General features: G+C 37.6%; 1 protein-coding gene across 5 annotated transcripts in view; it reads right to left on the reverse strand.

Moving 5' to 3' along the window:
* LOC129242935 (glycoprotein 3-alpha-L-fucosyltransferase A) overlaps positions 1-24,739 on the reverse strand; it is a 43,360-nt gene extending 18,621 nt beyond the window's left edge. The window contains exon 1 of one of the 5 annotated variants that reach the window (XM_054879883.1): positions 24,262-24,739. The gene's annotated coding sequence lies outside the window, so the exon portion shown is untranslated. The other 4 variants (XM_054879884.1, XM_054879881.1, XM_054879879.1 and 1 more) reach the window with 4 other exon arrangements.
* Positions 24,740-26,271: the final 1,532 nt, after the last annotated feature.

Below are 26,271 nucleotides of genomic sequence, written 5' to 3' on the forward strand. Positions count from 1 at the left end.
CGATACTTTTTTTTTTGCTAGCAGAAAAGCGCCAAGCATACGTCTACGCTTTGTATCTCTCAAAAACAAAGAAAAAAAAACAAAAAAAAAAGATGCAAAATGGTTGCTGATGCCAACTTAGTTGCTTATATTTGTGCCAATATAATAAAAAATGTACAATGAATTAACATAGCCCGCAAAATTTTAAAATATCTCTGTTTTTAACAAATTTTGTTGTGTGACACTTTCTTCTTCTTCTTGATTGGCGTCATAACCGCTTAAGCACTTTTAACCGAGTTAGACCAAACGTCGCTTCTTTCTCGTGCTAACCGGCACCAAGTGAAGCCAATCCCTTCTTCACCTGATCTTCCCAAAGCAACCTCTAGCATGTACTGCATCGAATACTTATAGAGCCGGAGCGTTTGTATCCATTCGGACGACAAGACCTAGTCAAGGGAGCCACTGGATTTTTATTTCTTCACTATGTCTATATCGTCATAAAGTTCATACAGCTCATTGTCGCCTATGATAGTCGACGTCGCCACCGTGCATATGTTTACTTTAGTTTGATTAAGGTTTTCTTTGCCACTGATCCGCAAGAACGCGACTTTGCTGTTTAAACTCTTACTCGTTTGGATGTGTGGCCTATGTGGAATTTACAACCAGCCACATTTTGTGCAAATGATTTAAAACTGTTTTATGGTCGATCTTTAGCTCCTGGGCGAGGCTTTGGACTAAAAAATCGAAAATTTCTTTATGACATATTCTAAAAGTACATCATCTTAAAAATGTAAATTCAAAAACTCATAAAGATCGGGGCACTAGAACGAAAGTTCCAGTCCGTGGAAGCGGAAAAATTATCTATAAATGAAGTGCACGCAAAACTTTAGACGCGTTTATTTCGAAGTCGTGTTTTTTGAAAATTACCGTCACGGAGATCATTATTTATCAAAAACTATTTGAACGATTTGCATAAACTGTTTTTTAATTATTTGAAGTTACAACCTCGTGAATCTGAACGGTTCACTTTTTATAAATATTTGCATAGTTCGCTGGAATTAATTCTTTTTTTAATTTTTCAACCCCTCAAAAATAGTTTTTTTGGTGCAAAGCGGTTGTCATATCGAGAAAAATTTTTTTGGGTAAATAAACCGTTCAGATTTACTAAAAAAACATTTTTCTACAATAATCATTTAATTTTTTTGATTTCAGTTAAGGGGGAGGGGCGATATCAATAATAAATAACAACATTTTTTAAAATAAAACACAAAAATGTATTCTTCGAGAGTTACCCTTCAGTATGATATATGCGTAATTTAAATAAAAGTTCTAAAACATATTTAAAAAAAATTATGACAATCGTTTTCGATTTTTTCGGGCTCACAAGGTGTATAACCCCTTAAAATTCCGGCCAACTTCGATTATCTCCGTAATTTTATTTACATTATCGACATTTTCTTTAACACCAAAAATGCCTGAACGGAATCGACGAAACCAAAATTGCACGAATAGAGTTGTTACAGTATCGGCACCATAAACACCATTCACAACTTCAGCGGCCTAGCGTGCAATTACGCCTTTATCAAAAAAAATCTGTAAAAGGTACCGAATATTCTACCACTGATTGGAATAAACAAAAAAAAAGCAGAGGAATTTGTTTAGTGTGAAATGTCACCTTCACAACGAGCAGAAACTTTAAATTGTTTGATCGATAATTAACGAGATATCGATCACTATAGCCATCTACCGAGACCTTTTTTACTGGAAACCCACCGCACTTCCTGGTTGAATTTTCGTTTATTATTATTACAATATTGTTTTTTATTTGATTGCCTTATTGAATGTTTAAAGTTTCACTAATTTGCCAGTTACATTAACGGAGCAAATTTAATTATTAAATTAATGAAGTAATAAATAAAGTTCCACAATTCGCAAAATAAACATAAGCAATAACCTATTAAACATTTTACGAGATTTTTTTCGGTTTTCAAAAATCACTCAGCACGCATTCAATTGGTTAACACATTTCCAAATAGAAACGTTTAAATCTATTAATATTATTGAATGATGTATTTAATGTCACTCAAATGCATTTGATTACTACGAAACACATGCACTTGACTCAGCCAAAAAAATTCAACTGATTGGAAATAAATGAAAATGTTTACATGAAAGTAAATAGATATACAGTCGTTTCGAATGTGGTGTGGAATAAATACCCTTCATGAAATAAATTTCGTTATTTTAAGGAAATTCACTTGTCACTTGCACTTATGCCGGCGTTTGATCCAGCTCTCGAAACATTTCTGGAATTCCTTTTTTTGGTATAGCCAACAGACCCGTCTTCGACTTTTTCATTATTTTTTTTTCGTCTGATGAAACACGTTCCCAGTGGTGCTTTTTTGACTCGATCAAAGAGGAAAAAATCACACGTAGCCATATTAGGCTGAACAGGAATTTGATGGCTGTTGGATGGTATTCGTTTCGTTTTTGGTCAAAAATTCATGGATAATGATGACATTGTGTAACGGTGCGTTACCATGATGCGGAATTCCCGAGTGGTTTTCTCCCTATGCTTCAACTTGGAACTTTAGGAATTGATGATGGGCCTAATACAGTATCGAATGCAACAACATAACGGTGATTCGGTTCCAGTAATATTGAACTTTAAGGTGAGGCACGCTCTGATAGCCCAATCGTCGAAAATATTGACAAAATCATGGAAATCGTCGTGCCGAAGCGAAAGTCAGTACTTGGCATTTTATTTTTAAGATACACTAAAAATCGAAAGCAGATATCTGATATGACGGAATTTTATATTAAATTTTCTGGTAAGAGATAAGAAAATTCAAACTAGTATTATAAAATAAAAGCTCATAAGTTTTAAAGTGTCATAATATATTATATAGTTTGTTTGCAGTAACTCACCATAAATTCAGAAAAACGTCTGTAGGTATGTGAAGCCGTACGTATGATTTAACGTATCATATAGGGTATAAATACACGTAGTAAGTACGACGTCAAGTTGGTTGATGGTATACGAGTATTTTGATTTATGAATTTATGGGCGTTTAATGTTTTACTGAAAGTGCCTATGTTGTTTTAAGTAGTTTTTATTATATTGTCTTTTTTTGCAACATAGAGATAAGACTAAATGCACATAGTGACATACGAACATATATTATATATTGTTTATATATACATATGCGCATTAGGGAGAGTCAATTTGTAGGGAAAGATTTTGCTCGACAGATTCTTAGCAGATTCGGATTCTGCATTAAATTCTAAGAGAGCATAGATCTAATGTCAATATCGAGTGCCAAAAATTTTAAAAGAAGCTACTTTTATAGAAATAGAAAATAAATTCTTCGTACCAAAAAATCGCCAAATACAAATTTGTATTAAAAAAATAACATTCATAATACATTGGACACATTTTTCTCATTTCATTTTCATAAAATATTATATATTACCTATCGGAGACAATAAGTAATTTGATTAATAAGAAAATAATTGTATGAGATATTCAAGGGCCATTGCGCACAAGATCTTTTAACAAAATAAACAAAAAGCAAATAAGAATAGCGAATACGTAAAAAATCCAGAAAATTCATTTTTAAAATTAAAAAGTTCCTAGGAGTAAATTGTCCATAACTAGTCTACTTCGGTTAAAGTCGTATATCTTCGTAAGTTTTTTCTGATTTGCTTGAAATTTCGGCACCGGATTTATGAAGAGTTATGCTTTAGAAAAACGTAATAAGACAAATCTCAATGTTTTGAATATAAATCCAGAAAATTCATTTAAAGTTTCCTTCCTTTAAAAACTTTTTCTATACTTCTCTACATTTGGGAGCCTCTTCATCATAGGATTTGTAGGTCAGTAACCTGCTTATGTGTCTTCTGCTTGCGTTTTTATTGCCTCGCCAATTGTATCGATCTCAAGATCGCGATGATTATCAGCATTAGACAAATATAGGGTGGGCCAAAACTAATCAATATTTTTTCAAACTTTTTTTTTTATTTGGAAGATTGAACATTGTCATTTATGAATAAAAAATAATATCGTTCAAATGACTGCCACGACTGGCTTTACAGTAGGCCATTCGATCAACCCAATTGTTAAGCTCATTTTCGATTGTTTGGGCCCCAATTTCATGAATGGCAACTTCGATTTCGTGTTTTAAAGCATCAATCGTCTCTGGATGGTTTGCATAGCATTTGTCCTTAACGGCTCCCCACAAAAAATAGTCCAACGGTCTTAAATCTCAGCTCCGAGGCGGCCAATTGATATCTGAATTCAAAAACGGTAGCCAAAAGTTCGAATGTAACTTTGGCAGTGTGGCAAGTTGCACCGTCCTGTTGAAACCAAATGTCATCCATGTCATTATCTTCAATTTTTGGAAACAAAAACTCTTTGAGCATGTCACGGTAACGCTCGCCATTTACTGTAACCGCGGCTCCTCGCTCATTTTCGAAAAAAAATGGGCCGATGGTGCCGCCAGACCAAAAACTGCACCAAACAGTGACACGTTGTGGATGCATTTGCTTCTCTACAGTAACGTGTGGATTTTCTGAGCCCCAAATCTGACAATTTTGCTTATTGATGTAGCCACCGATGTAAGAATCAGAAAAGAAGAAGAAGACTCACCACTTTGGAAATAGGTTTTCAATATTTCCCAATTTTGTTCAAGCGTCCCATTTCGTAAATGTCAAACCTTTAAGTAAATTATGAACACATTTGACATGCCATTTGTGTTACCATTCTCAAAAAAATAGGTGGTTCAAAAAGCAAACGCTATATGGCCCACCCTGTACCATGGTCCTAAGTATTTTTGATTGGAATCTTTGCAGCAGTTTGATTTAGAAGCAGTGCCACAAACCTCTATTTCATATTTCCACATATCTGTGGAAATGTCGTTTTATAAATAAGAACTTTGTTTTCAGTGATAATTTGGATTGAGATTCAGGCAGCCAGTACAGATTTCGAAAGTCATTTTTGATTTCATTTCGCGTCTTTTTTATGTGTTCCTGTCAGTTTAATTTGGAGTCGATTGTTATGCCGAGATATTTACCGACTCTAATCGATTCCATGATTGTCCTTTTATTTGTGTATTTTTTACATGTATTGTTTTATCTGTCAGCCAAGAGATCTAGCGAAGAGTAATTCTTGCCAACAGGTGCTACTTTGGGCTGGGCACCCCCTCTGCGACGCACGAAAAATCGCTCTATCAATCATTTACCATCTCGGTCTTACTGTATGACGCTGAGTTCTGGACATTGACGAAAACACTGATGGGTGGTTATTAGGAGTTTTCAAGCGAAACATTTTTCGCAAAATCATGCATACCAAATAAGCTGGAACCAAGGGCTGTACATTGACATCGACGTAGTTAAGCGCATTAAAATTTAGCGGCTGCGCTGGCTAGATCACGTTTTGCGACTTTAATTTTATAACATTGACTTTTGGATATAAGTATTTTTTTTATTATTAGTATAGAGCGTTCGAACCAAGGACTTATGTCTCGTATCTGCGAAAATTTCTTTGAATTTCCACACCTATTGGCATATTTGCCAAGTTGTGCCATATTGCAAAATTATGTCAATAGTTGAAACATTTACCACCACATTCCAATATGCTTGCTGCCTGCATTTGACCAATACAAGCGTACAGACATACATACCACGAAAGCAATGAAATAAAACTTTATCTTACTTTTACTCGTAAGGTGAACAAAGTACACTCCACCCAATTTCGTATTTTTTTGTGCTTTTATTAAAATTGCGCTCGAAATAGGTAACAAATACCACTTTACCACGAAAAGTCCCGTTTGCAAGTAATTTTGTGTTGAATGTTTACAAACTTCAGATGAGCCTCAGGGCTGTTGCTGAAGATGAGGTTTCCTTGCAATTCGCATGTGCCCCTTTTTTTCAATTGCAGCGGAAGTGCTTAGATATGTACTATGAGCCTATCATGCGTAAGTACATATGTATGTATGTGTATGGCAGTGTGCATGAGTGTATTTGCACAAATGCCTGTACAAATATACATATTTTCCAACGTCCCAAATTGCCACATCATATTTATGTGGCTTGTTCAGTGTATGCATACATCCCTACGTAGGTTAGCTGTAGGGTATTCCGTACATTCATATATACACACATACATACACAGTAGCCCTGAGTAGTTCCACTTCATATTGGGGTTTTGCGCTTAAGTGTTTTCTTTCGCGTCACATTTTCCTGTGTAAACTTTAATTTGGTTGCATCAAAAGGGATGCACGCGCCATACACGTACACCTCATCTTATCCATGCAAGCGTCCAAGTAGTGAGTGTATGCAACCATATATAAATTAGTGTGAGTGTGTGTGTGTGTACTTGTGGACATGTAGTTGGTGCTTGAAATCTGCGTTCGCATTTTACAGGTAATCAGGTTGATTGTTCGCTGTTGCTCAAGGAACTACTTAGGTGATACCTATGGATGCATGCGCATTCGTAGCCTTTCTCCACTCGAGCGTGTGCAAGTGTTTTATAAGTACCCTGGGATGACTTAGTTGTCGCTAAAGTTGTTTTGTATACATTCTTTTTAATTTGTCCCCTTATTCACATTTTAACAATGCACGTACTCGATTTGTGGTTGCATTGATGCGCTGCGGTAAACACGTCTACTCCTACATACATACATACATTTACTTACATCCATAACTATTCCGTTGAGTCATTTGTTGATTACTTCGCATTGTGGGCATAAACAGGTGGGGATTACAATAAAAGAAAGCGAAAGTTGTAAATAAGCAAAGAAGGAAAGAAAGCTAATATTCCACCCACAGAAGTCGAGTGCAAGCAGACTACTCCTAGCATATCAATAACCTAATAGTGAATCATGATATTCCTGATTATGTAAGCTTTTGAAGAATATGGAAGTTACTTCAAGTTTTATGAGCCGATAATCGCAAAATATCATTTAATATATGCACTTAGCACTTTGAATAAAAAGTTCTAGGAACAACCGCCAAGCGTTGCTCCAACTGCCAGGTTGCCACATCCGCGATTACCATCATTTCAGAACTTTATAGCCATTGATGGCATTTGTAAAAGTTACGCTGTCTGAAGTAACCTACCTAGAAATTTAATGTTTGTATTAAATTCTGCTTTGAAAATGGTTCGGAAATCTTTTGTTAGAATTGTTGGGAAACTGTTTCGGTAATGATACTCTAAAGAAAACAGTCGCTTCTAAAGCGTTAGAAGAGATGGTAAGTCCAACGAGAGTGACGTAGAGAGAAGATAGTGGCAGGCATCGACATGGAAGACTGATAAAAACATCAATCAAGTGAAATAAAAGTCGATCGCAAATAAACCGTCAGAGAGCTTGGACATTGTTAATGGATCCGTTCAGCACATTGTAGCTTATGATTGGGGCTTGCGCTGTGTTGCTGCAAAGTAGGTCTCAAAGGACCTGAATTTCCTGCAAATATGAGATCGCGTTGATATATAAGGCTGCGTCTGACCCATCATTCATTAAACGCATCATTACTGGAGACGAGACTCTGATTTATAAGTACGACCTGCAATCCAGACATCAGGCGAGTGAGTGGAGAGCGCCGAAAGAACCAAGAAAAACACATAATTTTCTGTCAAAAAAGAAAGCGATGGATGATCACGGTTTTTATCGATTACAACGGCCCTGTACAACTGTGCAGACAGGTAAGAACTATTAGTTGGGCGTTATGAGACTTTTACATGAAAGAATTTGCCAACAAAAAGAAAGGATGTGCAACTGTAGAAGGACGAGTCGTTCCATGGAATTCACCTTTTTCTGTTTCATCAAATAAAAAAGCACTGCGGGGAACGCGTTTTAACAGAAAGAAAGTAATGGAAAAGTCGAAGATGGCTCTGATGGCTATGTCGAAAATAGAGTTCCAGAAATGTTTCGTGAGCTGGATCTAACGCTAGCATAAGTGCGTTGCAGTTGATGGGGAGTGCTTTGAAGGAGATAATATCAATTTTGAGGAATAATGAAAATCAAAATAGAAAATAGAAAAATGCATAAATGGGTAACGTTTGGAAATTAGTAAAACTTGCTAACAAAAATAAGCGCCACAACCTACCAACGTTGACCTCTCTCTGTTAGAAAAACCTATAAATTTAATGTCTAAAAGAAGTTATTATAAATAGTTAAGAGAGTACACATCTTGGATTTGGATCGTCGGCATAGCACTACTTTGATATGGTTGCTAGAATACCGAAATTTGTAAGGCAATGAAATGGCATAAAATATTTCTTCGCTTGAAGTTACTGTGTAATAATTTTGGGTAATTGTTTAGGGAGCAAAATGTAAACGAAAATTAGGATGAAGGTACTAATGCCATCTAGGTAAACTTCCAAAGTTCTTTGCAGTCTTAGGCACAACTTTTTTGTATAGCCCAATTAATTTGTGAATTATGTATCTGAACGTTTTTCGAAAAAAGGCAGAAAAAACGTTTAAAATCTTATCTGGGAGAAATATATAATTCGGACATGTAAAATATAATTTAAAGAAGAATATTTTTATAGAATATTTTAGCACTAATAGTTGCTTCAAAAGAGTGTCGCTTTGGTTTTTCTTCAGAGAAATTTTAAAAACAATGCATTTATGAGGTCGTTAGAGGGTTAAAATGTTCCGTAAAATTATACCTCAGAAAATTTCATTAGGGGTCTTCTCAGATGAAATCTGCATAAAATGAACGTAAAAGTCTACAGAAACTGAAATAGCAAATAGTTCGCAGGTTCCCCTTAAGATATGCCACACTTTTTCTTATTTCCTTCATTGGTATTACGTTGTGAATACACAAGACCTGCTACCTGCACATGTACTCTATGTATGTATGTCGGTAATTGCATTTTTTAGTTGTTTGCTTGCTCTTAACTACTTGTTCAGAATTTTCTTTGTGCCCGAAATTGCATAAGTAAATACCTGGCTGCATGTAAAAAATATCATTGTTAAAATAATAGTTTCCCTTATTTTTGAACTTTCCTTCATAGTCATGGGTGCCAGCAATTATATGATTCTGATGATTTGCCTGAAAACATAAAGGAGACAGCAGTAAGAAAGAGCAGTAATAATCATTTCCAAGACAGTCGGTTCTACGTAACCGAAACGACCCGAATTTATATCTAAGGACTGTCCCTTCAGCAGCATTCGCCGTATATGTATGGGGAATGCTTATGCTGCTACAACAACAACAGCAGTAATAATAGTAAGAGAGCTTCCCTCAAACCAAGTCATTGAGGGCTAATCAATAAAACAGTAAATGAGCTCAGCTCGTAGTTCAGGTTAGCTCTACGGACTCCGTAGTATCAACTAGCTATACACTCTCTCACTAACCTGAACCAACTGGACTGCGCATGAGAAGAATAATTCGAAAACTTGTAAATTTGGCTTTTCAACCATTTGAATTTACGAGTTGCTTTCTTACCATATACACCGTTTATTCCAAAGTAAAACCGAGCTTTCTACAAATAAGAAGAATAAAGTTTATTTTGTAACAAATATTTTTTATTAACCAATATATTCGCAAAAAGTTCAATATTAATATTTAAGGAAAGAGTTGAAACAAATTTTTCAAAAATTGTTTTTTGTTTTTTGTTTTGACTTCCTAAAGAGCAGTAGGAGCAGTAAAAAAAAACAATTTTGACTCCTCTTGCTCAAAATAGTTCCAAGGCTATGCACATAGATTCCTTTGACTTTCCCATTTTTATCAACCTACCCACCTAGCAGGCATGCATGCAATTCTGTTTTATTTGTATGTCACCAGAGTATTTGTTACTATTTTAATTACACACACACTTTGTTGTTTACCACCGACAAATATATCCTAATAACACAAATGAAAGTTTAATCAAAGATAATAGAATAAAACCCACAAGTCCCATGGCTACCAGATAAAAATTAAAAAGTGGTTAGTTTATGCCAATGCGAACGAAGAGTGTTCCCTTATGTACAATATTTTTTTCTGTTGCATTACCACGTACTGAAAGGAGTGGTGCCACGCATTTACATACATACATACACACTCACATATGCACATGCATACATACGAGTACGTGCACTATCAATTAATTATTTCATTAAAAAATTACAGCAGCCCAATAACACACAATGCAAAGAGTAAGCAGATATTCAATGATTTAACTTATGCGATAAAGAAGCCAAATACACAACGCACACAAAGTACTCATATACATGCATAAGTATGTAAGTGTATACACAGGTCCACATGCATAAGCGCATAAGTATATGCACACGCATACTTATAAATTTACACAAGCGTACCAAAAATTGATGCGTATATTGCCTGGATAGTGGGGGCGTCTTCCTCAACCACCGCATACCAGCCCACTTCTACACTCGCACATGAGTTCGTCAACTTTTGAGTGGGTGTGTTGCAAAAATATTTTTATATAATAGAGGATGCAACCATTGTGTTAGCAACAATGGCATTACAAGGCTACAATGGTAGCAGTAGGGAAGTGGTTGGGGCGCAGGTGGGATAAATATTGTTGAAAGTCTAATACTGGGCGTTCGGTCTGTTCGGTTGGCGCCCATCAGCTTCATACCCTCTTTTACTCATCATCAGTTAAAGTACTTGACTCCTGTGTAGATACATATGCGATGAACGAAGAAAAACAATTACAAAGGCAGCAAAAACAAAGAAGCATAACATAAAAACAAAAGAAAAAATAAAAACAACAGGAAGCTTACAAGCCCATACATGCACCCGCATACATACATACTTATATGCATACATGTGAAAACATAAACAAGTGTAGAAACGTGTTACGCTTGTATGTGTGTGTGGTAGAGATGGGCGAGAGACAAATTCTCAAACTTGCTCTCAAATCAATTTGGACCTAATTATTTTGTGTCAATCCTGCCCATTAATTTATGTTTTCACTTTTTTTGTGTTTATTGGTGATGGGAGTAAAAGAGGTGGTGTTTGAGATATGTTGGCAGCTAGGACTACATCAGTTGTGGGGTTGTCGCTGTATATGTGTATTATACATGCATATATACTTGGCTTACAAATCTTTTGTTAGGCGATTGACCGAGCTTCTTCTGCAATTTGTGGTGTGCATCTTACTGTTTTCCTACAAATGATGGAACTTATGAAGGAAGTTTTATGACATCATCGAATGGCAGATTGTTTTTCATGATGACATTTTTTTTATGGCCAAAATACAATTGGAGGTCCATCGAAGCCAGAGGCGTTAAATAACGCTTCCTTAAAATATTTATTTTTTCCAGTTCAGTATGGATATAGTACCGTTCTGCTTAAGCTATTGGTTTTTTTTTTGCCGGGGCAACTAGCAAGTACAGCGCGCAGACAGCATTCAGTCCATTGTAGTGAACTCGGGTTCCTTTTTTAATTTTCTTTAAATCTACCCGACCTTCGAAGAAATCTGAGTAGATCTTGTACTGGACATGCTGGGCAGAGTGCACTGTCTGGGATGCCTACCTTTTACATGTGTTTCATCTATAGAAAGTGGCCCATTATTAGTCCAACCAGCTGTCCACGGTCCATTCTGCTTAATAACAGGAGGATCTGCGACAGTCGGTCGGACATGACAGGTAACATCCGTTTCGTCCATAGGCTATTAGTTTACGTACGCCCTATTGTAACGTTGGCCACTAAGCAGAGAGCCATTGACAACGAGAGCTCGACTTTCATAGAAGAGCTATTTTCCAATTATGTCTCCGGTCCATAAATCGAAATTCGAGAGTAGTTTTAAAAGTCGGTGCAAAGTCAGTGAAATGTCATTACTGGCGCATGTCGAGGCCATATTTAGTTGGTAGCATATCTTGGAAAAAACAGTCAAATCAGTATATTTATTTGTGTTTGGCATTCGTTTGAATCGAGGAAGTTGAGTGATTTTCCTTCCATCACGAAAATGAACCAGCTCACGCTTCAGCAGTTGTGGTCGCAAAATTAATAGAAAGAGGGTTCCAACTCGTTTCAGATGCCGCCTATTCTCCAGATTTTGCTCCCTTTCAGTAGAATTGCTATAACTCGCTCAATTTTGCCCCGATTGTTCCGAAGTTACGGCAGATTATGGCAAAAGCTCTGGGCTTTGAAATATGCAAAAATCATGAAAATCGGTTGTAAAACAACAAAACTGTGAAATTTCAAATGAGGCGGAACACCCCCAAATTCCAAGCTGCCTTGGCTCTACATGACCTCAACTATAACTTTCAGTAGAATTGCTATAACTCGCTCAATTTTGACCGTGGTCAGCGATTTTTTAAAAACAAAATCCGATTCCGTTTAAAAAAAATCGGTCAAATGATCCTCACTGGCACGAAGTTGCCCTTGCTAAATTATTTCAGTCGAAGTTCTGTAACTCCCTCCGTTTTCCTCTGATTTGCTTGTAATTTGTACACAAAATTGTGACTACCACAAATTTACTTCTAAATATATTATTTTCATATTTCGGGACTGTGCGTCCCAAGCTCTATTGCCCATATCTAATATACATACATACATACGTAGTACACCACTCATAATCCTTTCGATGTAACAACGGAATTGCCTCAGATAAAGTAAAGCACGACAGCATGAGAAGGATGTAGATCAGACAAGCTGGACATTGAGTGAGATATGGCACCCAAAGCACACTTATTAAATTTCAATTACTTCTTGTATGCCTTTCACACTATTGAAAAAAATGCGTAGGAATGGGAGAGATGACGCACTCTAGTAGCACTCATAAAAGCTATTCGAGCGAGTACTTGGCTTTGCTGGCGAACCCTAACCTGCGTAGAGTTGCCACTGTGGGCCCAAAAGGGGTGCTGACCACATGCAGACATATGTGCTCGCATAATATATACACATACATACGTATGTACATTCAACAAATCTTTACATACATATGCATGGGATATCTATTATGGACATTCGTGGTTGACTTGCCCTTTTTTGGTCATCATTATTATGTTTTATGTATTGCGTGTTAAATGGGTGCGCACAAAGTATATTTTGTGCTTAAGCTAAAGGGTTTGCACCAAAGAAATCACAGAGTAAATATTTTGTATGTGTGTAAGCATACATTTTGTTGTTGTTGCAAACGCACAGTTCGAATTTTATTACTGTTTTTTGTTATTTTTTTAGTGCTTAGCTGTTACTGTCGGAAACTAAAGATAAATCTTTGAATCTATGAAGTATTCACTCTCTTTTTATTAAAAATGCTTTTCTATAAATATTTCCTATGTTGTGCTTTCGATGATATTTCGAAGAGAGAATTTAAAGTAACTCTATGGGAGCAGAGATTTATATAACAAAAAAATATCGTACCTTTGGTCTAAACGCTTTGTGGATAAACTAACTTTGATTGGGGCATTGTAAGCCACGAGATATCGACGGAAGTCCTCCAGCGAGTCATTCAAATTGCGGCCAACATTTGAAAGGGATTATCTTTAAAAACTAAATGTCATGAATGGTTCTACACAAAAATAATACAGATTGCCCAATCAATTTGAAATTTCACTGTTTTATTTCAATTTAAAAGCCGATACCTCTAAATTGTTCAGCCTTTATATTTTTTGTGTATTTTTACACAAAAAAGGGCTGGCGAAAATCCTCCACTGAACCCTTCCCGAGGGTGCCAGCTGGTAATAAGTACCACAGCTTTCCTATTTACAGGAGGTACTTAGCTAAGTTAAAGGTACTATGGGTTGGGTTCGATACTCCTCAATAGTACAGCACTACCCAAAGTACTCTTAACGTGGTCGGGGGTGAAGGGCTGGATTAAGGTGTGATGCGACCCGTGCCGAGAATCTGTCATTCTTGGGGCCCTTCTAACAAATAACCAAGTCTCGAACGGAGCTTACGGATACCTGGCGCCCTCCGTAAAAACTAGCCTTACCCGTATAGTTTGGAGCTATCCACGGGCGGACATCCTTTCTCCGACACTCGTGGGTCCAAATATGCAAGCAGACTTTTCAAAAATAAATAAAAAAAGGAGATCGGTCCTCCTTCGAAAAGACTGACAGGAACAAACAGTTCCGCAATAAGAGCAACGGTCGCACCGAGCTCAAAGAGAACTCCATCCATCGGCCAAATAAGTCGATCGAAACACACAGCGACAGCCTCAGCGAAAGCGAGGCCAGTTGCCACACAACCAGAGCTGGACACAGGTCCAAGCACAAGTAGGGGTGCACTAGCCCGGCAGTCAACTGTGATTCAGCCCCAAAAAACGGTCCCGACCGGAAGCACTGCTACTGCTAGCTCCGGTACCGAAGGTTGGCCTCTTTATCATAGGGGTCTTGGACGAGAACCATCCTGAAGGTATGATCCCCAGGGCCCAATGGAAATGGATCGAGGCCGAGCTAACGAAAGTGGCACTGAAGGTTATTCTGGAGAACCCCGGCCCCCCGCCTGCGTGCGAAGACTTAGGTTGGCACCAAGGCCAGATAAAAATAATAGCGTGCGACGATGAGTGATCGGTTCAGCTGTACAAAGAGGCCATCTCCAAAGTCGGAGAAGTGTACCCAAATGCCCAGCTAGTGGTCGTGGACAGGAACGATATTCCGTCCAGGCCGCGAGCAAGGGTTTGGTTACCTTCAACCGTCGAAGACCCGGTAGAGATTATGAAGCTCATCCAGGTCTGCAATCCGGATATCCCAACGCAGGAGTGGAGGTACGTCAAAACTATTACCAACCAAAACAGCGCGGATGAATCGAAAGAGCAGAAGCGCGCCACCATGCAGGCTCTCCTGCTCCTCACAGAGAACTCAATTGAACCGTTAGCGAAATGCGACGGGCAACTGAGATACGGTTTTGTAAAGGTGAAGCTCCACATTTATAAAACCGACGCGGATGCAATTGAGTTCCTCGCCACGAAGGAAAGCGAAAAGCCCATGAGGGAGCTGGAACCCATGAGCGAAACCGAGCCAATGAGCGAAGACGACCAGCCCACCGAAGAAGAATACGCCTCTTCAGGCTCAGAAATGGGCTTAGGGAGGTTGTACTTCGAACGGGAGGGTAAGTATCCCACACAACAGCGTAAGTATTCCGAAAGGGAACTTTTATGCGAAAGCAAAGAAGACCCAGACATAACGTTAACAGCTGATACATCTTCTACAGATAAACCTACACCACTGTAAAGAAGCCTGCCTTGCCCTCCTAGATCGTCTGGCAGAAGATCAGCCGGATGTAATCCTCATCCAGGAACCCTGGGTCTGAGGACATCAGGTTATAAAGTATACAAGACTAATTATGAAGGTACTAAAAGAGCATGCATAATGGCAAAAGTACATCTTAATATATTTATGATTCAAAATTTCAGTAACGCAGATACTACGACGGTTAGCTGGGAAGTGAGCGGAAGCAACACCTGGCTAACCTCGTTCTATTTTGCCGGAGACGACACAGGTCCACTGCCGTCGCCGCTAATAAGAAGCCTTTTGGAAGACTGCAAAGCTCACAACCGCAAACTAGTACTAGGAGGTGATGCCAATGCCCACCATACCATATGGGGGAGCTCGGATACAAACGAACGAAGTGAGTCTCTCTTTAATTATATTATATGTAGTAAGCTTTTAGTGTGTAACAAAGGCATTTATTACGCGCAATAGACAAGAAGTTCTTGATTTTACGCTAGCATGTCAAACCCTTTACGGAAAGATGACGCAGTGGAGGGTTCTGAATGAACACTCTTACTCCGATCATCGCTACATAGAAATAAAATTTGGGAGAAACAACCCACGGGCTCCACCCACCAACAGGAACTTGAAAAAGACCAACTGGCATATATATAAACGGGAACTTAAGGAAAGACTTCCAAATTCCCAAAATATTACTATTGAAGACAGAGAATCATTGAACGAACACGTACAAACCCTTACGGAGGTCTGTAGAGCTGCGCTAAACAAGGCTTGCCCTTTAATTAGGTATAAGGGGAAGAAAAAGCCGCCCTGGTGGTCAGAAGACCTGTCTACATTAAGAAACGACAGCAAAAAGCAGTTTAATAGAGCGAAAGCGACACGAGAGAGTAAAGACTAGGACTGCTACTACAGTAAACTAAAAATTTACAAAAAAGAAGTTAGGAAAGCGAGAAGGTCTGGTTGGAGAACGTTCTGTGGAGAAACCGAAGGAACCACAGAGGCTTCCAGACTGCGCAAAATCCTCTCAAAAAAACACAATCCCACCGGATACCTCCAAAAACCGGACAGGAGTTGGACTACTTCGAGTGACGAAACTTTGAAGTTGCTAGTGGACACACACTTTCCCAGCAACGAATCATCTAACGTAGTAATCGACAATGGTACAGAAAGACCAAACTCTGACATTGAAGAAATAATCACTGAAACTAGGATAACCTGGGCAGTGAACACGCTCAAACCATTTAAATCACCGGGCCCAGATGGATTATTCCCGGCCCAAATACAACATTCACTCAACTACATCATGGAGTGGTTGACGGCCATATTTAAGGCCGCTCTGAAACTGAAAAGTGTCCCATCAACATGGAAAGAGGTAAGAGTGGTCTTTATCCCTAAAGCGGGAAAAAGTTCACACACAACACCTAAGGATTTCAGGCCAATAAGCCTATCCTCCTTTCTGCTAAAAACATTAGAAAGAATTTTAGAAGAGCATATTAGGGCTAACATCAGCCCTAATAAGCTCAGCATCTCACAACATGCGTACTGTAAAGGGAAATCAACTGAAACAGCACTTAACTCACTTGTTACAGAAATCGAGAAGTCAATGTATAATAAAGAATTCACACTGGTAGCCTTCCTAGATATCGAGGGCGCATTCAACAACATCCTACCGGATACCATAATAAAAGCACTGACGGATTTCGGGATCTCTGGCGCTCTGGTTGAGTTCATCAAAAACATGCTCTTGAGCAGATTTGTGATCGCAACCCTAGGAGCCTCAGAGATCAAGAAAAAAGTTAGCAGAGGAACACCTCAAGGCGGCGTGCTGTCCCCTCTCCTATGGGTGCTGGCACTAAACTCATTGCTAAAGAGCCTAGAAGAGAGAGGACAACACGTAGTAGCATATGCGGACGATGTTGCAATGGTAGTAAGGGGGAAATTCCCCAGTACACTCATAGAAGTCATGCAGGATTTACTAAATATGGTTTAAAACCGGTCAAAAGCAAATGGGCTAAGCGTCAACCCCAATAAAACTGAACTCATCCTATTTACCAGGAAACACAAAATGCCAAATATAACTCCTCCGACTCTAGGTGGAACGGCACTGTCATTTAGTGAGGAGGCCCGCTACTTAGGTCTAATACTAGACCGAAAGCTAACATGGAAGGCAAATGTCGAAGATAGAGTAAAAAGGGCGACAATAGCACTATACTCTTGTAAACAGCTGATAGGACTAAGTTGAGGTCTCTCCTCATCTATCGTATACTGGCTTTAGACGGCAATTGTCAGACCTATCCTAACATACGGCATATTAGTATGGTGGCCAGCTTTAGATAAATTGTACATTAAAAGAACCATGGCACACGTTCAAAGAATAGCCAGTCTCTGCATCTGCGGGGCCCTCAGAACCACACCCACAGATGCACTAAATATCATGCTTAACATTTTACCAATAGAGCAGTACGGTAAGCAAACAGCTGCCAAAGCAACTCCCAGACTAAGAGAAATCGGCCTACTCAGAACGAACCAAAGAGGACACTCCTCAATTTTAGAAAAATTCCCCTGTATTCCCAACACAACGGATTTCTGTAGGACCAAGGACATCAATTTTAATAAATCCTTTGTCACAGTATTTCCTTCCAAAGAGGAATGGGATAACGGGCTCATTGTTAAGATAAATGACTTAAACATCTACACAGATGGCTCAAAACTGGATAACAAAGTAGGTGGAGGGGTCTACTCCGACAAACTCGGAGTATGCCAATCATTTCGCTTACCTGATCATTGCAGTGTATTTCAGGCGGAAGTCACTGCCATAAAAGAGGGGCTTAAAGAAATAAAAACGAGAGTATTATCCACAAATGAAGTCTTCATTTACTCGGACAGTCAAGCAGCAATAAAAGCGCTGGAATCAAAAACGCACTCGTCAAAAACAGTTCTAGAATGTTTTAAACTACTAGATGACGTATCTAAGTGCTACAAGGTGCACCTTATCTGGGTACCAGGCCACAGGAACATTCCAGGAAATTGTAAGGCGGATGAACTTGCAAGAGCCGGTACAACGCTCGATCTCGAACCGGATAAGGCGCTGATACCCATGCCTATAGCCACTTGTAAATTACTTATAGACAGGGAAACCATCAAAAAGGTAAATACAATCTGGCAAAACCTCACAACATGCGAACTAAGCAGACAGACATGGCCGAACTGGAACAGTGGTCGATCGAAGATCTTGCTAAGATTCAACAGGGAATCTATAAGAAAAATGATAGGTGTATTAACAGGTCATTGTTTAATAGGCAGCCACGCTAGAAGGTTAGGACTACCTTACTTCGATTTCTGTAGAAGCTGTCTAAACACAGAAGAAGAGGAAACAGTCAGACACCTTTTATGTGAGTGTGAAAGCCTAACTAGGAGAAGGCTGCGCACCCTCGATACAGCATTTCTAACCGATGTAGCGGATATAGCCCATCTAAAATTAACGAAGCTCTGCTCGTTTATTAAAGCAACCGGATGGTTTGAAAGGGAACACGTAGAGTAAGGATAAGCTCCAGTGGTATCACAATGGGCCTGCCGAAGGTCTAAGTGTGTCTTACGACAACCACCCTACCTACCTACCTACCTACACAAAAAAGTGAAGGAAATTATTTGTACACTTCAAACGATCAGTTATAGTATATTGGCATATGCACAAACTTACAATTTCAAATATTTTCTAAAAACACAAATGTATGTACATACGTAAGTAAGTATGAACAAATATAAAACTGCCGTGCTAAAATTACTATTTAAAACTCAATTTTGCAAGCTACCTGCCTGCAAATCGATTTCGTTACGTAACGATGAAAAATTACTATGAAAAGATAAATTATACCTGTGACAATGTCGAAAAAGTAATTAGTGAAACTGCGAGCTAAATTTAAAGCGTTTTGCGATAAACAATTTTGACGAAATTACTTTTAGGCTAGCGAGCGGATAATAAATTTGGTCCCAGGTAGTGTAAAAAGATAAGAAGTTGCACTCAATACTGAATGTATGTCAGATTAAGACAACGAAAATAAAATACAGGGTTAAAAAAATAATGTAAAATATTTAAAGAGATTTTGGTATGGATCAGAAGAAAAAAGTTTCAATAAATATGGAAAAATTAAGGGTTTCGGAAATGTAGAAAGTTACTCGTTTTTTAGCTCATTGTCACTTGCATGTTTTTATTATTGTTTTGTTTCTTTTATTATTCTTTTTTTTTTCTTTTTTTATTACTCCTGATTTCCTTGGGTATTCTTGTCATAGTTGGTTGTATTTTGGGGAAATTACTACTGTTAAATTCAAAGAACACCTTCCGTTCTCATCTTTGTTCATACTTATGAACCGTGGATAGGAGTTTTAAGTATTTTTCAAGTCTTTTACTCAACATTCGAAATATAATTTGAAATTGAACAATCATGAAAGTTTTTTAAAGTTTTGTTTGCATAACTGTTTATTCTAACTTCACATTTATACCTTCCAAAGATTATGTTAAATAAAAGAGCTCTGTTAAAATAGAAACGTCTTGTGGAGACTGCGAATTCCACTGTTAAAACAAATCTGTTTTACCGAATTTTCTGCCATCATTGTCTTATCTCGTAGTTTGGCAATCTAATTTTCACTTTACTGCACAGTTGGCATTCGCCAATACAGCGATCCGATTTGCTTGATGCCATTTTGAAAATGAAATGTTAAGACAGCGAGGTGCCCACATGAGGAAACTGGACAAAGTCAAAACAGAAATTTGACAGATGTTAACACATTTGGTAGGTGTAAATGTGGGGTACCGTAGAATTTACTGAAATGCATTTCATGGACGTTTTTAGGCTGAAGCATATCCAAATCGGCAGATTCTTTCGCATCCTTTGTTTGATAGAATTAATCAAAAATTGCGTGATACCGGTTCATCCTCATCATCATAGCATGTACAGCTCGGGGTGAGCCTGTGCGCCGACCCTTTCTACGAGATGAGCAAAATAGTTTTGGTAGCAAAAAATATTTGACTTCTCTATCTGCTTCTAATTTCAGTAAATTTTATATATTTTGAGCTAACTACGGATGTTTTATCCATTGAACGAGAGATCAAGTTGTAATTTTTCTTTAATAACCTGAGCAATAACCTTTTTGTCTTTTTCAATTCAGACACCTGTGAGTCACGAAATCCATGTCGCCAGAGACATACCTGTTTTTGGAAGACCATTTTTTGAAGGCTGACAACTTTTTGAACAAATCTCGTAAGGATAAAAAAAATTGTATTTCTTAATAATGGATCCAAAAATAAAATACTGAAAACAAATATGCAAAATTCATGAAAGTCAGTTGTAAAACAACAAACCTGTGAAATTTTAAATGAGACGGAACACCCCCAAACTTCAAGCTGCCTTGGTTCTACATGACCTCAACTATAACTTTCTGTGGAATTCCTATAACTCGCTCAATTTTGCCCCAATTGACATGAAGTTTAGGCAGGTTATTGCAAAAGCACTTGGCTTTAAAATATGCAAAAAGACATATTTTTTCGTTTCCGTTTTACACGCTTTCAAAGAAACACCCAAAAAACACCATTTCAAATGAGCCGATCGCCGTAAGGAATTGAAGGAATTGCCGCTGCTAGAAAAGTCACACATCTCTGGAGTGATATGAAGGAAAACTATTTCCTCTTTTTTTATGGTTTATCTTTTGTTGTTAATTTGACAAATACTTATTTCCTTGCAATTATTTATCTTTAATTTACTTTACTAGGAAATAAAGCACCCGAACGTGTCATATATAGTTACGATCCTAATCTTTGAAAACAACAACAAAATATTACACTTCACATTCGTGATTGGACTTCCAGCTACTCAATTACATTTTGAATTCCTTTGAAATGCTTTTGAAGTTTCTTCTAAGGAATTTAATAAGTAATCAAATCGTTTGCCATGAATCTTAAGGAATTGATTACCAATTACAATTACATTCTCCAGTAATGCATTTAATCGGCTCCGCTATTACTTTTATTCGCTTTATGGCATTTATACATATTCAGGAGACATATAAGTATTTATGTATGCACTTTTACGGATATACCTACGTCCATTTCATTTTGGGCATAGAAAAATCCGATACGCGGTAGACATTATTCACAGGCACACTTTGTGTGCAAATATGAAGCGTCAAAGCGTCTAGCACATACCACGTACTTGCATGTATGTATGTATGTATGTATGTACGTATTTACACCCAACTTCTTTTTTACACGGTACGTACGTTCCTTAGAAAAGCGTGCAAAAAAAATAGTGTAAAAAAACTACATGCGGCTTATGTAAATTTGGGGATAGGTTAGGTTAGGTTGAACTTGGTTGATCCTGTGGATCGCATATAGACCAGAAATTGATAGTGATATCAAGTGCTTGTATGGAGAACTTTATGCCTTGTCTTTGATACACAGTTTAAATAATTTGAGTAGGCTGCTCAGTTTTTGATCTGCCACACTTTCTAATGTTGTAAATGGTGCAGGGCCTAAGCAGTTTATGCGTGTTTTGCTGAGTGTTAGGCAGTGGCAGAGTAGGTGTTCCAGTCAGTCATATTTGACACTTGTGAAGCAGACAGCTGCAGTATATAAGTATAAATAAAGGGTGGTTAAATTTTAAGGGCCACACCTAAACGTCAAGTTTTTTCTGCATTTCATTTGACATTTTTCAATTTCAGACTAACTCAATTTGAATCATGGAAAGATACACAATCGAGCAATGGTCAGAATGGTGGCAGGAAATGGCAACAGTGAATGACCAATTTTCGAAGAAAATCATCTTCAGTGATGAGGCACATTTTCCCCTCAGTGGATTCGTCAATAAGCAGAATTTCCGCATTTGGGCGAATGATAATCCAAGAGTGAGGCCGAAAAACCAATGCACCCACAAAGAGTGACTGTTTGGTGCGGTTTATGGGCCGGCGGCATCATTGGGCCGGCGGCATCATTGGGCCGTATTTTTTCCAAAATGAGGCCGGTCAGGCAGTTCCTGTGAATAGTGTTCGCTATCGTGAGATGATAACGAACTTTATGGTCCAAATTGGAAGATATGGATGTGGACGATATGTGGTTTCAACAGGACGGTGCCACTTGTCACACAGCTAACGAAACAATGGCTCTTTTGCGCGAAAAATTTGATGACCGAATAATCTCACGTCGCGGCGATGTCAATTTGCCGCGAAGATAATGTGATTTGACACCGTTGGACTTCTTTCTTTGGGGTTATTTGCTAAAAAAGGTGTACGTCGATAAGCCAGCAACAATTCAAGAGCCAAAGGATGAGATAAATCGGCACATTAACGGCATAGCACCTCAATTATGGCTCAGCGTCATCGAAAATTTGGACCATCGGATGGAGGTGTGCCGCCGAGGGCATACGTAATTGAGCCATACCAGTATCATCATAATATGACATGTGAATAAATGACAATAATTTAAAAAAAAAATTGTATTTTATTCAAAATCAACACCGACCCTTGAAACTTAACCACCTTTTAGTTAAAGAATAGAGTGCGTAATAGCCTATACAGACGGCGGAATTAATCGGGATTACCGGCGCAGCTATTTCGGAATAAAATTGTAGTGTGGCAGACGGTTGTTACGCGTTATTAGATAGTTTTGTCAGTAAAAGATTGAATGCAGGCTGTCCTGATACTAAAAATAATTATTTATTTAAAAAAAGACTTAAATTGCAATTTCTAAAATTGTTCCGAAATATCAAAACAATTAATATATTTTCGAACGTGTTAGTGCAAACTCTTTCTTTTCTTTAAAAGTTGCTTTCCTTTTTTATTCACAATAGATATTAACCGTCATTTTTCGTCAATGTTGTCGTCGAAAATTCCCCTAAACCGCTTAAATTATGAGAATTAAGTCTAGCTGTCAATCCGCTTTAGTTGCAAATTGGGTCAAATAAATATTTTCTTTACAAAAAATTATTTTTTTTTTCATTCCGTAAAATTTTGATTCAAAAACAAAACTGGATGATTGATTTTGCGCCATTTTGCGCACAATACTTGTTATCCAGCTATACGCGACCAAAAGATTACATTGAAATCTTAATGCACAGTCGGACTTGATTAATTCTAAAATGTACATTTGGCATCGTTTTTGAAGGAACAGATGGATGTACATATGTATGTACGCATATTTACTTAATCTTGCACGAAATTTTTTACTTAATAAGGTATTCACTTCGGAATTATGATTTGTTTAGAAAAACATTTTTTGTTTCGAGATTCGTGCGAGAGCGAAAATTTTGTGTAAAAAAAATTATTAGTAAACAGTTTTATTTCAAAATCGTGTAAAAAATTGATATCGTGTAAAACAGACCATGTAAAACGTGAGTTGGGTTTAGATTTAGAGGTAATGTATTTTACTACCGAAATAAGTTTATTTTGATATAACCAGCCGTGTTTCGTGCCTCTTACTTTGGACGCATTAGAAGTTACAGGCTTAGCCACTCCTGGCCACCACCCACCCCCCCAACACAATCAAACACATACATACATGAATGTATTATTAGACAAACACTTGCAGAGCTGCATGGTGTCGGTTGTAATACTTTCTTGTAGGTATGTAATTGCTGCTACTTTGACTCCTGGGTACACGTCGACTTGTGAATGGTGGAAAGCACTAAAGAAGCGAAAGGCAACTTTATCGTTTTGTTGTTTTTATTTTTCCCCCATTTTTGGGTAATCGATACTGCAAAGGTTAAAAACTTGAAATTGGCTGCTGGCGTGTGTCGACCACTGCTGATTGCGGCCGCTTTTGATCCTGCGCCACCCGCCTGTCGCTTGCCACCACTTGCCTTATTGGCTATTCCAAATGTATTTTTTTAACTTCTCAACCCATTCGCTTGATTATGAAACTCAAATCATAGATTCCGTTGTGTACTTTCCTTTGTATTTAATAAATATTTAACCTCACTTTCTGGTTATGGAATACCTTGGCAGTGTGCTTTACTTACAAGTAGTTTTATTTTTAAAGGATACACAAGGATATGTGCATGTTCGTTGCGTTGCTTGTGTGCATGTGTACATATGTTTATCTATTTGTGTATTATTTTCCCGACGTACCTATGTACATACATACACTTTTATCACTCACTTCAAATTTGCTACCGCAATTTATTTTTTTCTATATATCTAACATATTTTGAAATCACTGTTTATAGTATTTCCATATTTTCAATGTAGAAAAACCCCTCTAGTCTTAATTTTCATTTATTTTTAACTTAATTTCCATATACAGCGCAAAGGATAATTTTTTGCAGTAAATACGCGCGTCGCATATACGACTTTTGCCGATGTGGCGACTTTTCACGTAACTTTCTAACTGAATTTTCCTTCAGTTGCAGAGACTTTTATTGCTGTTCAATGCTCGGGTTCGTCGCTCGTTTGTTCATTCGTTGGTAAAATTCAGTTCTCTCAGTTGCGTCTTTTGCCCAGCTGTCATTCTGTGTCTGCTGAGTGATTTTCTACCGGCACGATACTCTCTATCTAACGGTTGCTGGTTGTTTGCTTACTGCCTTTCACCACTTTACACCACCACCCAACCAACCCACTGTATTTGCAGCAACCATTCATCAATATCAGCTGCTACAGCGCGCTTTCGTGCATGTGACTAAGGTTGGGTGTGTGTGTTTATGTTGTCTATGTTGATGTCCTTTCTCGTTTGTGTTTTGTTTGCGAGAGACTGAACGGCGTCGTCGCTGTTTTCGTCGAAGGCTTCGAGACGCCATTGTTGTTGTTAGCTGAGAGTTGTTGATGTTCTTTTTTCTATTTAGTTAGTTAGACATGTTTTGAAAGCATAAAGTAGGGGATTGATGGAGGTTGGAAAAATATTAAATTAAATTAAACTCAAATAAATTAAATCAAAAATAAAACAAAGTAAAACAAAATAAATAAAAATAATATGAAATATTAAAATTAATTGAAAATAAACAATATTCTTTCCGCTGCAAATATTTTATTTAGCGCTGCTGCGGTTCAACGATATAATCATAAAATCTCCACTGATGTGAGACGACAAAAGTTAAACACAGCCATTTGTGCATATGTAGAATATGCATATATGTATGCACATAGATGAAACGTACATAGATATGCACACATGTATGCATATTCATATTTACACTATTGTTGAATCTCTGCGATCAAAAGTTCTCCGCTTCGCCCATCTTGTTTTTTCAGTTCATACAAATATTTATGTAATATTAAGTTGAACAAAACCCAGCAGTAAATTTGGTAATGAATGTATACATAACTCCTTTTAATGCAGTCTTGAAACACATTTTTCGTTCCTGCAGTGCTGACAGTCCTTGGGCGGATGCTTATCCAAGTTGTTCGGTTAACGTAGACCTGACAAAGAAAGATTTTATTCCATCCTCTGCTACATAAATAAATATTTTGCTCTTCAAACACATACCGACACATTTTTTGTGTACACGCAGCAAAAAACTGTATACTTCCGTGGTAATCAATTTTACCCCACTCAAATTTTGTTGCGCTCATTTTATTTCCGCTATTTGCAATTTACACTCGCTGATCATTCTTGTCGCAAAAAAAAAAAAAAAAAAACAAAAAAAAAAAAACTCTTACCGCTGAGATTGACTCGTTGACTTAATATCGAATTCGCACGTAGCTTTGTTGTTCTTCAAATATGTACATATGTACACAATGGCTTTTGATAAACTTTTGGTTGTTTCCGTGTGTAGCAAAATACAAATAATCTGGCGTTGTCGTTTGTCTGAAAGTTTTGAGCATTGCACAAATTTATAAGTAAGGTCTCATCAGTTGATTGCTAACATTCGGCAATATGCAAATTAATGTCAAAAAGCCATAAAAATAATTATTTTGAAAAAAGATATTTGAAATATATTATTATATAATATTATATATTTAAATAAACTATTTTCAACAAAATTTTCTCATCTCATATCATCCCAATGCCCTCTTTTTTATCCTCTCAGCGATTTTGTCGTATAAAAATTTAAATTAAATTGTATTTAGAATATATTAGCGAGCGTTTTCTAAAGACATGTATTTTAATTCTTGTCGTTGTTGCACCAGCAGAAAACATTTCCCCCTAAATTTTTGGTGAATGCTGTTCAAGTAC

The sequence above is a fragment of the Anastrepha obliqua genome, chromosome 3 (genome assembly GCF_027943255.1).
Source record: "Anastrepha obliqua isolate idAnaObli1 chromosome 3, idAnaObli1_1.0, whole genome shotgun sequence".
NCBI lineage: Eukaryota > Metazoa > Arthropoda > Insecta > Diptera > Tephritidae > Anastrepha > Anastrepha obliqua.